Raw genomic sequence first — 15,989 nt, 5'->3', positions numbered from 1 at the left:
CTGGCTGTCCTGGAGCTCACTTTGTAGACCAGGCTGGCCTCGAACTCAGAAATCCGCCTGCCTCTGCCTCCCAAGTGCTGGGATTAAAGGCGTGTGCCACCACTGCCTGGCTTTATTGTGTTTTGTTTTTAAGAGACAGGCTGGCCTCAAGTTAAAGTCATCCTCCTGTCTCAGACTCCAGAATAGCCAGGACTGAAATGTGTTTCACTCTACCGATGAAATATCAAGAATGTGAAGCCGTTGTAGCCAGAGACTCTATGAACCAAACAGACCAAACCAAGCATGAAGATAAGTCCTGCTTTCTGTGGTTTGAATGTTCACACTAAAACTCATCTGAAATGGGCTAGGGAGATAGCTCAGTGGAGGAGACGCTTACTGAATCAGCATGAGGGCCAGGGTTCACATCTCCAGCACCCATATAAAAGTCCAGAGGACATGTAAATCCACCCATAATTCCAGTGCTTCGGAGGCACCAAGGCAAACTGCTAGTCAGACTAGCTGAATCAGACCTTTCCTGGTTCATTGAGAGTCCCTGCCTCAGTAAATAAGAGGAGACTGGTGAAGGAAGAAAGCTAGTATTAACCACACAAATGTGTATGTGAACTCCCACAATACACCTCCAATGAGAACAGGCATACAAACATGTTCAACACAATACACATAGAAACATACAGGGGTTAGAAAAGAAGGTGCAGTACTAATTTCATTCTACTTGGGAGACCTCTGGGAGGTAATTAAAGTTAAATGAGGCCTTTATAAGAAGATGCTCTGTTTAACCACATGATGCCCGACACTGCCTCTGGGCTTTGAAGAGAGGCTCCCCCAGAAAGAAGAATCACCAGATGTAGCTTCCAAGTCTTTTTTTCCTTTTTTAAAAGATGTATTTATTTCATGTATGTGAGTACACTGTCGCTGTCTTCAGACACACCAGAAGAGGGCATTGGATCTCATTACGGGTGGTTGTGAGTCACCATGTGGGTGTTGGGAACTGAACTCGGGAAGGGCAGTCAGTGCCCTGAACAGCTTAGCTATCTCTCCAGCCCTTTGTGCCCCCTTTTTTGAGACAGAGTCTTGGGACACATCTCAGGTTTGCATCCAGGCACAGAGGCACATATGTGTAACCTTAGCATTCAGGGGGCTAAGGCTGAAAGAGCACAACTTGAGGCTAATCTGGGCTGCACAGTGATTTGGGGTGTATCTGGGGGTATAGAGTAGGATCTCTCTCTCTCTCTCTCTCTCTCTCTGTGTATGTGTGTGTGTGTGTGTGTGTGTGTGTTTGATACAGGGTTTTGCTGGGTAACTCTCTGGCTGTCCTGGAACTAGCTCTGTAGACCAGGCCAGGAAGCCTGGAATTCTCAGAGAGCTAATTACTGCCTACGTCTGGCTCCCTGAGTGCTGGGCATGAGCCATCACCACCTGGTTTGTGATCCCTTTTTATCCAAGAAATTAATTAATTTTGAAACAGGGTATCTTCATGTAGCCTTGACTGCCCTGGAACTTGGTAGTAAAGCAGGCTTGAACTCCCAGAGATCCTCCTGAGTGCTGAGCTTAAAGGTATGTGCCACCACACCAGGCTCCTCTAGGAAACATTCAAATGACCCAAGTATCTAAGAATATAAAATAAGTATCCAAATCAAACATTTACTCACAATAGTTCATGAAAATTTTCAAAAATTCTTTGACATACATTTTTAATTATTAATTTACTTATTTACTTGTTTACTTATTTATTATTTATTTGTGTAATCCAGGGTGACTTATAAATCACTGTGTAGCCAAAGATAGCTCTGAATTGATTCTCTTGCCTCTACCATCCAAGTGCTAGGATGACAGGTGTGTGCTATCTTACCAGGTTATTTTCAACACTTATTAAAACTTACGGCAGTTACCATACATGGCTCAGGTACCATTGAAGAAGAGGGAGTAGAAAGATTGGAAGAGCTGGCAGGGTGGGAGAGCAGGGAATGCTGACTTCTGGAGATGGCATGGCTTCAATTCACAACTACTGGCATCACCCGAAGAACATCAAGCAGTCAACATTCCAGCATGAATGAGGGGTGGACCCAGGAGGCCCCACTCTTGGCAGGAGAGCTATTGGCAATTGATGCTGCTGCTAAAGGAGAATCTTGTGGGCACATGGCCCAGTGGATGACCCCACATTCATGCACATATGGGCAACATTAATTAGACCCAGGGGATTATCGATACCACACCAAAAAGTAGACAGTAGGGGTCTTTAGAAGAAGTTAGAGGGAAGTAGTGGTGGATGGATAGAGTAAAAGTACATTGTATAAATGTAGGGACTGAAGAGATGGAGAGCTATTAAAAAGCACTTTTTGCAGAACCTCTGGAAGAGCAGTCAGTGCTCTTAACCACTGAGCCATCCCTCCAGTCCCCTTGGGTTTGTTTGTTGTTTTGTTTGTCTTTTTTCTTTTTCTTTTGAGACAAGGTCTTCCTGTGTAATCCTGGCCGGCATGGAACTCACTATGTAGACTTGATTGGCCTGGAACTCAGAGATTTGCCTACCTTTGCCCAACACATTTCATGATTCCTAGAAACATGTATTTCCTTGTAGAATAATTCCTATTCTATCCATGTTTACTAGCAGACCCAAACTTGTTTAGTTTCCTTATATCATCTAAAAACAAGGTGTTGGGCTAGAGAGATGGTTCAGCGGTTAAGAGCACTGGCTGCTCTTCCAGAGGTCATGATTCAATTCCCAGCAACCACATGGTGGCTCACAACCATCTGGAATGGGATCTGATGCCCTCTTCTGGTGTGTCTGAAGACAGCTACAGTGTACTCATATAAATAAAATTTAAAAAAAATAAATAAAAACAAGGTGTTAAAACAATGAACATTTTAATAATTTAACTTAGAAATGATTTAGCTAAGTTGGGCCTGGTAGCATAGTCCTGTAATTCCAGATAGTAGGGTGGTTAAAGCAAGAACATTTGAAGTTCAAAGCCTGCCTAAGCTTCAGAGTGATTTCAATGTCATGAAACCTTATCTCAAAATAAAAAGCAAACAAGGGAGCTGGGTGTGGTGGCACAGACTTTTAGTTCCAATACTTGGAGGCAGGGATTTATGGGAGTTTGAAACCCCGTGTACATAGTGAGTCCCAGGACAGTCAGGGTTACATAGAGAAACATTGTCTCAACAAAGTGACAGGAAGGGACTAGGGAGACGGCTCCACTGGCTGTTCTTCTAGAGGGCTCCCTGCACCCACATGGCAGCCAACAGACACCTGGAACTCCAGTTCTAGAGGATCCAAAGTCCACTCCTTCCTTGTTAGGTACCACAAACATGTCGTGTAAGACATTCATGTAGACAAAACACCCATACACATAAAATAAGTAAAATAAAATAAAATAAATACAATCTAACAAAAAGACACAAAAGGTTAACAATGAAGCTAAACATAGCCCATCACCATCACCAGTGACAGCAAAGCCATGGTGACACTGCAGCATATCACATTCTTACATGTTTATGGTAATGCTGATATAAGAGTTACTGTGGCTGGAGAGATGGTTCAGTGGTTAAGAGCACTGGCTGCTCTTCCAGAGGTCATGAGTTCAATTCCCAGCAACTACATGGTGGCTCATAACCATCTGTAATGGGATCTGATGCCCTCTTCTGGTGTGTCTGAAGACAGCTACAGTGTACTCATATATATATAAAATAAATAAATTTAAAAAAAAAGAGTTATTGCACTAAGTTATGTAAAAGGTTTGAACACATGATTACGTGCAGTACTTTGGGGCTACTTTATTGGCTTCTTATATCTACCACCCTTTTCCACTCCAATCCTTTCCAACCTCCAATACTAGGTAGGCTAGAAGAAGGTTAGACAGGAAGGGGTTACTACTACCTGCTGATTAGGGGCATCAAGCCCCTTGGGGGCAAATCCAGTCTTCATTGTCAGGATATCTCCAATCAGCAACTGCAACCAGCAAAAGCAGCAGCAGGAAGCAGCAGCAGCAGGGGCAGCATCAACTGCCAAAGCCTCTTAGGGCTCTGGCATTTTTATACCCCGCTGTGGACAGTCTAAAGCAGCACCATATGCCGCACCTGGGATGAAAATAAAAATGTATTCAGGGGCTGGAGAGATGGCTCAGTGGTTGAAAGCACCAGCTGTTCTTCCAAAGGTCCTGAGTTCAATTCCCTTCAACCACATGGTGGCTTACAACCACCTGTAATGGGATCTGATGCCCTCTTCTTGCATTCAGGTGTACATGCAGATAGAGCACTCATAATACATAAAATAAATGAATCTTTTAAAAACAAACATATTCACTCATAATACATAAAATAAATGAATCTTTTAAAAACAAACATATTCACATAACTGGGTTTTTAAAGAAGTCAACATTCTCCCCACCCATAACAACCTGATGATCGGTGACTGTTATTAGTTTACATATCTACTATGCTATCGTTTTTGTGAATTTATTAAACTATACTTTTCCATCATCATCTTAGAGTATATTTTAACTTATTCATCTTATTTTACTTTGTTTTTGTTTTTGTTTTGAGACAGGATCTCATTTAGCCTGTGTTGCTCTTGAATGCCTAGTCCTCCTGCTTCCACTGCAGAAGTGCTAGGGTTATAGGTGTGCATCGGCATGTTTACACTCATCCCTTATCAACAAATTTGCAGTGTATCTCATGTTACACTGGCTGGGATCCCACAGATCTCACGTTGACCGGACATCATAACTAAATCTAGAGGTCACATCAGTACTCTTGAGGTGGCTTAGTAGGTAAAGGTGTTCCCCGCCAAGCCTGAGGATCTGAGATTAATCCCTGGAGCCCACGTGCTGCAAGGGAAGAATTTACGTTTAAAAGTTGTCTTCTGATGTGCCTCATGCATGCGCATGCCCTCCATACGCGCACAGTCAGACAATAAAAACGTCCGTGTCAAATGACTGACCTGTACCATCTGGGTTTGTGCAAATATCCAGGGCTTCAATAAACACTTAACAATTCATTTCTCAGGAAAGCCATGCTTATTAACAAATGACATGTGGCTATAATTTATTTACTAAAGACTTACTGAAGTCACAGGAATTATAATTTAGTCCATTTCTATTTCTTTGGGATAATTACTTATTTTTCTTCAACTACATCCTCCCCCACTTAGTATTTTTTTGCAGTGGAGGTGGAGGCAGTGTTATAGGGTCTCATGAAACTTAGACTCTACATCCTGAGTGCTAGGGTAATACATATTTTTTTTAAAGATTTATTTTATGTATGTGAGTCCACTGTAGCTGTACAGATGGTTGTGAGCCTTAATGTGGTTGTTGGGGATTGAATTTTTAGGACCTCTGCTCACTCTGGTCAACTCTGCTCACTCAGTCCCTGCTTGCTCCGGCCCAAAGATTCATTTGTTTTTATTTATTTTTATTTTTTATTTTTTGGGTTTTTCAAGACAGGGTTTCTCATATAGCCCTGGCTGTCCTGGAACTCACTTTGTCCTTGTCACTCTGTAGACCAGGCTGCCTCGAACTCAGAAATTTACCTGCCGCTGCCTCCCAAAGTTTATGCCACCAATGCCTGCGATTCATTTATTATTATAATTAAGTACACTGTAGCTGACTTCAGACACACCAGAAGACGACGTCAGATCTCATTAGGGGTGGTTGTGAGCCACTATGTGGTTGCTGGGATTTGAACTTAGGACCTTCAGAAGAACAGTCAGTGCTCTTAACCTCTGAGTCATCTCTCCAGCCCTGGTTATACATATGTCATCTCTACACCCTTATTCCTTTTTTAAACCAATATTTTGTTCTGCTTGGCATTATCTGAGTTCAAACCCAGGGCCTCAGGATGCTAGGCAGGAATTCTTCCACTGAACTACTTATTGAATCTGCTTAAATTTCATTTAAACCCAATCAAATACAGCTTTTTTTTCTGCCTCGATTTATTTATTATGTATTCAAGGTTCTGCCTACATGCATGCCTGCGGGCCAGAAGAGGGCACCAGATCTCATTATAGATGGTTATGAGCCATGTGGTTGCTGGGAATTGAACTCAGGACCTTTGGAAGAGCACACGGTGCTCTTCACCTTAGCCATCTCTCTAGTTCAAATACAGCTTTTCTAAAGGGTTATTTTTGATTATTTGTGTGTATGTGAGTGTGTACATTGAGGTACCCATTCAAGAAGGAATATATATCTATGGGCTACATTGGACCAGAGTCGTCACCACATTCTGTAACAACATTCTTCCAGCCACAGGCTGCGGTGGACTGTAACTCTAGCCCTCTGGTGATATAAGCAATAGGAAGCAGACTTTGAGTTCTACCTTTGGAAGCTAGAAGAATGCATTTGATCCCCTGGAGCTAGAGTTTCAGGCTGCTGTGAGCCTCCAAACATTAGAAACTGAACTCTGGTCCTCTCAGAGAACAGGACAGTGCTCTTAACCACTGAGCCATCTTCCAGCTCCCCCTTTAATAAATAAAAAGTTTTCATTTATTTACTTTATCTGCATTGGTATTTTGCCTGAATGTATATTTATGTAGAATTTCAGATCTTGGAGTTACTGACAGTTGTGAGCTGCCTGCCATGTGGGTGCTGGGACTTGAACCTGGGTCCCCTAGAAAAACAGTCAGTGCCTTTAACTGCTGAGCTGGCTGTCCAGTTCTTTTTTTTTTTTTAAATTCTTATTTATTTTATTATTTTATTCTATGTTGTAGAGGTGTTTTGCTGCACATATATAGAGAGTGTGCTGGGTGCTGCCATCCGAGGACACACATGGTGTCAGACTGGAACTACAGACTCCGTGAGCCTCCATATGGCTGCTGGGAATCACACCCGAGTTCTTTGGAAGAGCAGCTGTGTTCTTAACCACTAAGCCATCTCTCCATCCCCCCAAAATACAGCTTTTTATAAATTTTTCATCATTAAGTAGAAACCTATCATCTATATAACACATATATAGGCTTATCAAAACAGACTGACAGCCCTTTCCTAGCACTCATTAAGGTTTTTCATTTACTGCTTCTTCAAACAGTATCTCTTCGCCTTTCAGAGTATCAGTCTTTCAGTCACCTGTTCATTCGCTTAATAAATTGTTAGCAGAGCTGGGAGTGGCGGCACACGCCTTTAATCCCAGCACTCAGGAGGCAGACGCAGGCAGATTTCTGAGTTCGAGGCTAGCCTGGTCTACAAAGTGAGTTCCAGGACAGTCAGGGCTACACAGAGAAATCCTGTCTCGAAAAAAAAAAAAAAAGAATGAAAGAAATTGTTAGCAGGAGGCCGGAGAGATGGCTCAGCGGTTAAGAGCACTGAGTGCTTTTCCAGGGGTCCTGAGTTCAAATTCCAGCAACCACGTGGTGGCTCACAACCATCTATATGGAATCCAACACCCTCTTCTGGTGTGTCTGAAGACAGCTACAGGGTATTCATAAATAAAAATATCTTTAAAAAAAAAAGAAATTGTTAGCTAGGCAAGTCTAAATTTGTACCTCCAAGGGGATGACGCCTAGGTAGAGTGCACCTACAAATTGAAGACACAGAAAAAGAATTCAAGTCCCCTTTAATAAATGCCAGAGGTCAATCTTACATAGTCATAGGTCTACGTGACCCCAAGGTTACCTGGTGGACAAAATACCCATTTCCACTTAAACTGAATCAGGTGAATTTTCCTTGAGGTTTCTTTCTAGGGAAGGGCTCTACCCTCCAGCTCTTCCCTGAAGTGAATCCAAGAATCTGGTATGTGTTTACAGTTGCCTTCGCAGAACACTTCTTCATCCTGGTGGTCATTCCGTGGCCAGCCTAAAGCCTCAGCCCATGACCAGTGCTCCTCTCTCAGGGCAGTTGTTTCTCCTGGCAGATGGCCTTGTAAGGCGGCCTGTGTCTGATCTGTTCCTAGCGTGAAAACCACACTCTAGGAGAGTTTCCAGGAGGGGGAGGGGGAGAGTTTAGTTTGTGTTTAGTTTAGTCAGGCCAGCCACAAGAGAGAGTTCAAAATGGACACAGAAACAACAGAAATCAACCTCACTACAATTTTCACAAGGAAGTGCACAGATGGGCTTCTGAGAAGCCTGTTCAAAGAAACCAGCTGTGAAAGCATATTTTGGAGACCAATTTAGTTAGATATGCAGCTTTCCAATTTGGCTTCTGTTTCCTAACTGAGTTATTATTGAGTTCATTGTGGATGAATAATGTCCTTGACTCAGCATGGGAAGCTCTGATTTTTATTTATTTATATTTTTTGTATTTATTTTATTTTATGTATATGAGTACACTGTAACTGTTTTCAGACAGTTACACCAGGAGAGGGCATCAGATCCCATTACAGTTGGTTGTGAGCCACCATGTGGTTGCTGGGAATTGAACTCAGGACCTCTGGAAGAGCAGTCGGTGCTCTTAACCGCTGAGCCATCTCTCCAGCCGGAAGCAAGTACCCTTAACCTTGAACTCCAATCCTCCTTCTACCTCCAGACTCCAGAGGGCTAGGACTACAAGCCTATGCCACCAGGCTTATATGGTGCTGGGATCAAACTCAGGGTTTCCTGCATGCTAGGTGAGTGTTCACTGTTGGTAACTGAGCTGTATACATTCCTGGCCCTTAAATCTACTTATTTTGTGTGATCCAGTGTTTTGCTTGGATGTATGTCTGTGCTCCCACTGCAGAGGCCAGAAGAGGGCATTAGAGCATTAGAGGTCCTGGAATGCAAGTTTCAGACAGGTTCTCAGCAAGAGCAAACAGTGCTCTCAACTATTAAGCCATCTCTCATCTTTTTTTCTTTCTCTCTCTTTCTTTTTTCTTTTCTTTCTTTTTTTTCTTTTTTCTTTTTCTTTTTCTTTCTTTCTTTCTTTTTTTTTTTTTTTTTTGGTTTTTCAAGGCAGGGTTTCTCTGTGTAGCCCTGCTTGTCCTGGAACTCACTTTATAGACCAGTTGGCCTTGAGCTCACAGAGATCTACCCGCCTCTGTCTCCTAAGTGCTGGGACTAAAGAAATGTGCCACTAGGCTTTTCTTTTTCCTTCCTTCATTCCTTCTTTCCTTCCTCTCTCTCTCTCTCTCTCTCTCTCTCTCTCTCTCTTTCTCTCTTTCAACAGTGTCTCGCTTTGTAGCTCCGGCGACCAGGAAATTGATGTTATGTTGTTCCTTCTGCCTCCCAAGTCCTGCTGGAATTATAGTCATATGCCACCTCGCCTGGCTTGGATCAACACTTTTCATAGGTCATCTTGATGGCTGAGAGGATTCATCAGTGAGGGTGGCGAAAAGGTAGTGTACTTCCATGGTACAGAGTCTTTCTCTCTTGTCTTTACATGGGGGTTTCAGATGTTTCATGACTCAGACACACGATGGGAACATTCAAAACTGTCGTGCTAATACTAAACAGAGACACTATTATAACGAAGCAAATAATTGTAGCTGACTGCTATGTTGGTGTCCTCTGGGTTTTGGCAAGATCTTGTTTCTTGTGATTACCTGATATCCTACTGTAAGGCAGCGCTGCTGTTGCATCAGCCCTCAGCAGCCAGCCGTGCAGCAGCCTCCTCCTGCTGGCCAGCCACCTTCAGCTTCAGTGAGGTTTGCTTCTGGCTTCTGAAGGCATCGGGCATTCGGGCATGCAAGTGGTGCACATCCACAATGCAGGAACTCACACGAGCGAACCTGTAAAATAGAAATAAACCTTTAAAACAAAGCAAGCAAACTCTGCAAAAATGAGAGAGAGAGAGGGAGAGAGAGAGAGAGAGAGAGAGAGAGAGAGAGAGAGAGAGAGAGAGAGAGAGAGAGAGAGAGAGAGGAGAGAGGGGCTGGAAGGGGAATAAAAAGCAATAAAGTTACCACTGGGGCTGGGAGGGCTGTGCTTAGAACACAGTAGGACATCCAAGATATATAGTTAAAGGTTAACCTAACAGTTATGGAGCTCCTGAGAGGGCAGGGCAGGGCAATAGAGAATTGGGGGGTGGGGGAGGCAAAATTCCCTGCTTTAGAATAACCAGAGTACCAGCGGAACTAGAGGGAAGAACAGTCTTGGTTTTTGGTGGCAGGTTAACAGCTCTTAGATGTCCAAACTGTGCCCACCAGTCAAATTATTGCTTTGGCTCTGAGATATTCTTGACCAACTTAGATAATTTCCTCTGACCTAAGCACACAGAAGAGAAGAGGAGGAGGAGGAGAAGCAGGAGGAAGAGGAGGAAGATGAAGAAAAGATAAGAGACGGAGACAAAAATGAGGAAAGATGGGGAGGAAGGGAGAGAGGGAGGGAGAGAAGGAGAGGGAGAGAGAAAAAAAATTACTTTTCAGCCTTCTGGCCAAGACCAGACAGAAAAGAGAAGAGTCTCTACTTGCAACAGCAATGCAATGTGCTGTCAGTTTCTTTACTATCCATCCTGTCTTAGACATCTGATTCTGCCAGTGATTCCCATTCCTATTTCTCCTGTCCTTTTTGTCTTTTACCTCATTTGTCAGCCACCCTAAAGTCCTCCTCACAGCACAAAGTAACCCTCAGGATTCATCCCATGACCATGATGTTTTCTTAGGGCATAACTCAATTCTGGCTTTGAGAGCCAAAAAAATTGAGGTTTTGAAGCAGAAGCTGCAGTTTGACCCCACAGAAACTTACTTGCATTCTGTGAGGATGGGAGACCTCAACGGGAATCAGCAGCAGCAGCCTCTAGCGCCACGCAAAGCATCCCAGAACCCATTAGCATTCGGATCATTCCCTGACACTAGAATCATCAAAGGACAAAATTACAACAAATTTGTTAAAGATCACATGACTTCGTGATTTCTTGAAAGATTTGACTCACAGATTGGGGTAGGCTCCAATCAATACAGCTCCCATCAGTACAGCTCCCATGGAGGGACTGCAGGGATTTGAGCTTAGCTATATTTTGTTTTGAGACAGGCTCTCACTCTGTAGCACAGGCTAGCCTGGAATTCCCTCTGTAGCACAGGCTTCATTTATGTGTATGAGATTTCAAAGAGATTTTCAGCCAGTTGTCATTGGGCACACCTGCAATCTTACAATTCCAGAGCTCTACTGCAGATGCAGGAGTTCTAGGCCAGTTATACAGCAAGATACCTTAGAAAAGCAAATACACATAGGTATGGAGTTCATACCTATAAATATAACACTCGGGAGACTGCGGATTGCCAAGAGTTCAAAGCCAGCCTGGACTATACAGGGATACTAGGTCATTTGGGGCTACACAGTAAGATCCTGTCTCAAACAAAACAAAACAACAATAGCAGACATCTTGCCAATATGAGACACTGATTAGTGAACTGAACAAATAAGAGTGTCATAGAAGACAGGCGATCTGCTTGGCACAGGCACCTACTGAATGGCTGCCATATTTTTCAAAAGGGGTGGAGGGGCAGTTGCTCAATGGTAGAGCGCATGTGTAAAGCCCTAGATTTATCGCAAGTGCTGGGGAAGGGGAAGGAAGAAAGGGAACAAATGAAGAAGAGAGTGGCTGGCGTGCTGGTTCAGTTGGTAAGGTCCCTGTGGTACAAGCACAAGGGCCTGAGTTCAGATTTCCAGACCATGTGAAATCCAGCTTCCAGGCAGCTAGGATAAGAGTCTTAAAGCCTACAGCAGTGCACATCTGTGCGGTGCGACACTGGGTGCAGATTTAGGGAGTCAGCCAGCCTCCCTGAATCAACAAACTCCAGGTTCAGTTAAAGAACTTATATCAGTAATACAAGTGAAGACTTGAGAGGCTGGCCTCTGGCTTACATATATATATATATATATATATATATATATATATATATATATATATATATATACACACACACACACACACACATGTGCACACACTCCCATGTATATTTGCATACATCTATAGGAGCATGTGCATATGTAGGTGTCTTAGGGTTTTACTGCTGTGAAGAGACACCATGACCAAGGCAACTCTTATAAAGGACAACATTTTATTGGGGTTGGCTTACAGGTTCAGAGGTCCAGTCCATTATCATCAAGGTGGGAGCATGGCAATGACCAGGCAGGCATAGTGCAGGCGGAGCTGAGGGTTTCACATCTTCATTGAAGACTGCTGGTGGAAGACTGACTTCTAGGCAGCTAGGATAGGGGTCTAAAAGCCCACACCCACAGTGACATGCCTACTTCAACAGGGCCACACCTAATAGTGCTATTTCCTGGGTCGATCATATACAAACCATCACAGGTCATATATGTCTACCTCTCTTCCAACCCTTATTCAGACCTAATCCCTTCCTACTTCCTGCTGATTTCCTAGGGACAAGAACAATTTTCTGTAGTCAGCCAATTTCTTTATGGGTGGTTGTGAGCCACCATGTAGTTGTTGGGATTTGAACTCAGGACCTTCGGAAAAGCAGTCAGTGTGCTCTTACCCACTGAGCCATCTTGCCAGCCCTCTTCCTCATCTCTTTGTTTATGACCACTTGACAAACTGCAGCGACAGGAACCAACCAGCACTAACAGCAGAGAGGGGAGCAGCAGCAGCAGCAGCAGCAGCAGCTACTGCCTGAAGACATCATCCTGTGTCAGGGAGAGGTGTTCACAAAACCCTACACCCTGCTATGATCTATATAGGTAGTTAATAGTTGCTAGGGGAAAAAGAGAGGGGTAGAGCCACTCTCTCCCACAAACAATCCCTCATCTGCGCTCCTGTAAGCAGCCCTAATTAAACTCATATAGGTCAGTGGTTCTCAACCCGTGGCTTGCAACCCCTTTGGAGTTGCATTATCAGATATTTGCATTACGACTCATAACAGTAGCAAAATTACAGTAATATAGCAATGAAATAATTTTATGGTTGGGGGGTCAGGGTCACTACAACACGAGGAAATGTATTAAGGGTTCTCAGTGTTAGGAAGGTTGAGAACCAATAATACAGGGCTATAGGTCTACATGCACAAACACATGCGCGCACACACACATAGACTGGTAGGTAGAAGGTAGACAATCCACTTTTTATTCTTCCTCTCTTTCATTCCCTTTTCTGTTTGTCTTTTGTCTTGTTTTTTTTTTTTTTAGAATTAATTTTTTTTAATTAGGTATTTTCCTCATTTACATTTCCAATGCTATCCAAAAAGTCCCCAATACACTCCCCCCGCCCCACTCCCCTACCCACCCACTCCCACTTTTTGGCCCTGGCATTCCCTTGTACTGGGGCATATAAAGTTTGCAAGTCCAATGGGCCACTCTTTCCAGTGATGGCCGACTAGGCCATCTTTCAATACATATGCAGCTAGAGACAAGAGCTCCGGGGTACTGGTTAGTCCATCATGTTGTTCCAACTATAGGGTTGCAGATTCCTTTAGTTCCTTGGGTACTTTCTCTAGCTCCTCCATTGGGGGCCCTGTGATCCATCCAATAGCTGACTGTGAGCATCCACTTCTGTGTTGTCTTGTTTTGACTCAGAGTCTTGTGTAGCTGAGGATGACTTTGAACTTCTGACCCTGCTGCTAGAGTGATGGGATTATAGGCCCGGGCCACCAGTCTCAGTTGTATGTGGTGCTGAGCATGTTAGACAAGTACTGTATCAACTGTCATACCCAGTGCTTTATAAAAAAGTATAGTCCAGGCTACTAAAGAGGCGGAGACAAGATGGGTTATTTGAGCCTAGGATCCCAGTGCCTGTGTGGGTAACATAGTGAGAGCCTGCCTCTTACATTTTTTTTAACCAGTGCCTGACAATTACAGAAGTGGATGCTCACAATCATCCATTGGACTAAACACAGGGTCCCCAATGAAGGAGCTAGAGAAAGTACCCAAGGAGCTGAAGGGGTCTGCAGCCCCATAGGAGGAACGATATGAACTAACCGGTACCCCCAGAGCTCCCTGGGACTAAACCACCAACCAAAGAATACACATGGTAGGACCCATGGCTCCAGCTGCATATGTAGCAGAGGGTGGCCTAGTCAGTCATCAATGGGAGGAGAGGCCCTTGGTCCTGTGAAGACTCTATGCCCCAGTGTAGAGGAATGCCAGGGCCAGGAAGCGGGAGTGGGTGGGTTGGTGAGCAGGGGGAGTGGCTGGGATGGGGGCTTTTGGAGGGGAAACCAGGAATGTGGATAACATCTGAAATGTAAATAAAATATCCTCAGTGCCTAGTGGCACACGCCTTTAGTCCCAGCACTTGGGCGGCAGAAGCAGGCTGATTTCTGAGTTCGAGGCTAGCCTGGTCTACATAGTGAGTTCCAGGACAGCCAGGGCTACACAGAGAAACCCTGTCTTGAAAAACCCAAAAAAAAAAAAAAAAAAAAAAAAGTCATCATTTCTCTAGGATCATGGCTAGTGGCCACTGTATTGAATAATGCAAAAGCAAAACTTCCTATTGTAAATTGCTATTTGTCCTGGGATTTCTCATGTTCCTAAAGATCCTCATCCAAATTCTTATAAGTAACCCGATAAACTTTTTCTTTTAATATAAAAATAAAGTAAAAAACGTAAATATGGTGTCGTCATTGAGAGGTGTATTGCTGCAAGTTGGAAGGCTGGCTTGGGTTACAGACGCTAAAGAGAACTGCAATTGTTTCAAGTATGTTACAAATCTCAGGGTTTACTAACTTTTGAAAGCTTACAAGGTTATACTCTATAGGAGGTTTGCATAAGAATGGCCCGCATAGGTTTGAATGTCTTGTCGACAGGAAATGGCACTATCTGAAAGGATTGGGAGGTTTAGCTTTGTTAGAGGAAGTGTAGCTATGGGGTGGGCCTTAAGGTTTCAAAAATCCAAGCTCTGCCCAGTGTCTCTCTTCTGCCTCCCTTCATGCTTTGGGGTACGACAGTTGACCAAGCCTCTGAAACTGTAAGAAAGGACCTAATTAAATGTTTTCTTTCATAAGAATTGCCTTGGTGATGGTTTGTCTCCACAAAGGTGAAACAGTGGTTTAGAGAAATAATAACAAAGTAATACACTGTATAGTTATATTTTACCTTCCTATATGAGAATACCTTTCAATAATGGATAGTTGCTGGGCATAATGGAACATAAGGGTGCCAATCTGCAATCCCTGTACTTCAGAGGTGGAGACAGGAAAACTGAGGAGCCAGCCTGGGCTATATAGTAAGTTCCAGGCTGGCTTCAGGGTATGGTGGGACTCTGCCTCAAAAAACCAAAACCAACCAACCAAACAAACAAAAAAAAAACCCCAATACATTTTTTCCCCTCCTGTTTTTATTCTTTAGGTCTCCCAAATCTTTTACCTCAGCCTCCCAAGTTCTGGGACCACTGGCATATCAGAGGAGACCTGGCTCCTCCCTGCCACGTATTACTAGCATATTCATATTACTGGAAATCTTGAGTTCAAAAAAATCCTCTTGCCTAAATCTCTTGAATAGCTGCAACCATAGGCCAGTTAAAAGATGGGCATTTAAAGAACAATGTATAAATTCAATTGCTGCCCAGCTTCTTCTTTCTGTTTTTTTTGAGATAGGGTTTCCCTGGCCATCCTGGAACTTACTCTGTAGACCAGGCTAGCCTCGAAATCAAAGATTTGCCTGCCCCTGCCTCCCGTTGAAAGGTGTGAACCATAACTGCCCAGCTTCTTCCTCTTTTCATTATTATTATTAATATATATATTTTTTGAGACAGGGTTTCTTTGTTGCCCTGGCTGTCTGATGTCCTGGAGCTAGCTCGATTGACCAGGGTGTCTTGAACTCTAGAGATCCGCTTGCCTCTATCTCCCAAATGCTAGGATTAAAGGCGTGCACCACCATCACCCCCTACTGCTTATTGTTTTTTTTTTTTTTTCATTTTTCTTTTTTGTTTTTTCGAGACGGTTCTCTGTGTAGCCCTGGCTGCCCTGGAACTCACTCTGTAGACCAGGCTGGCCTCGAAATCCGCCTGCCTCTGCCTCCCAAGTGCTGGGATTAAAGGTGTGTGCCACCACAGCCCGGCTTGCTTATTGTTTTAAAAAGTGGTTTCCTGAAAATTATGTGTGTATTGTTCAGGTTCATTCGCTTCAATATTTACCTTAAATTGCTCAAGCACTGCTGCACTGAGTTTTCTTTGGCAAGCCTTTCCTTTGGA

Source organism: Mus caroli, chromosome 5, assembly GCF_900094665.2.
Source record: "Mus caroli chromosome 5, CAROLI_EIJ_v1.1, whole genome shotgun sequence".
Lineage (NCBI taxonomy): Eukaryota > Metazoa > Chordata > Mammalia > Rodentia > Muridae > Mus > Mus caroli.
The sequence above is the reverse complement of the archived record's forward strand: the minus strand, read 5'-3'. Positions refer to the sequence as shown.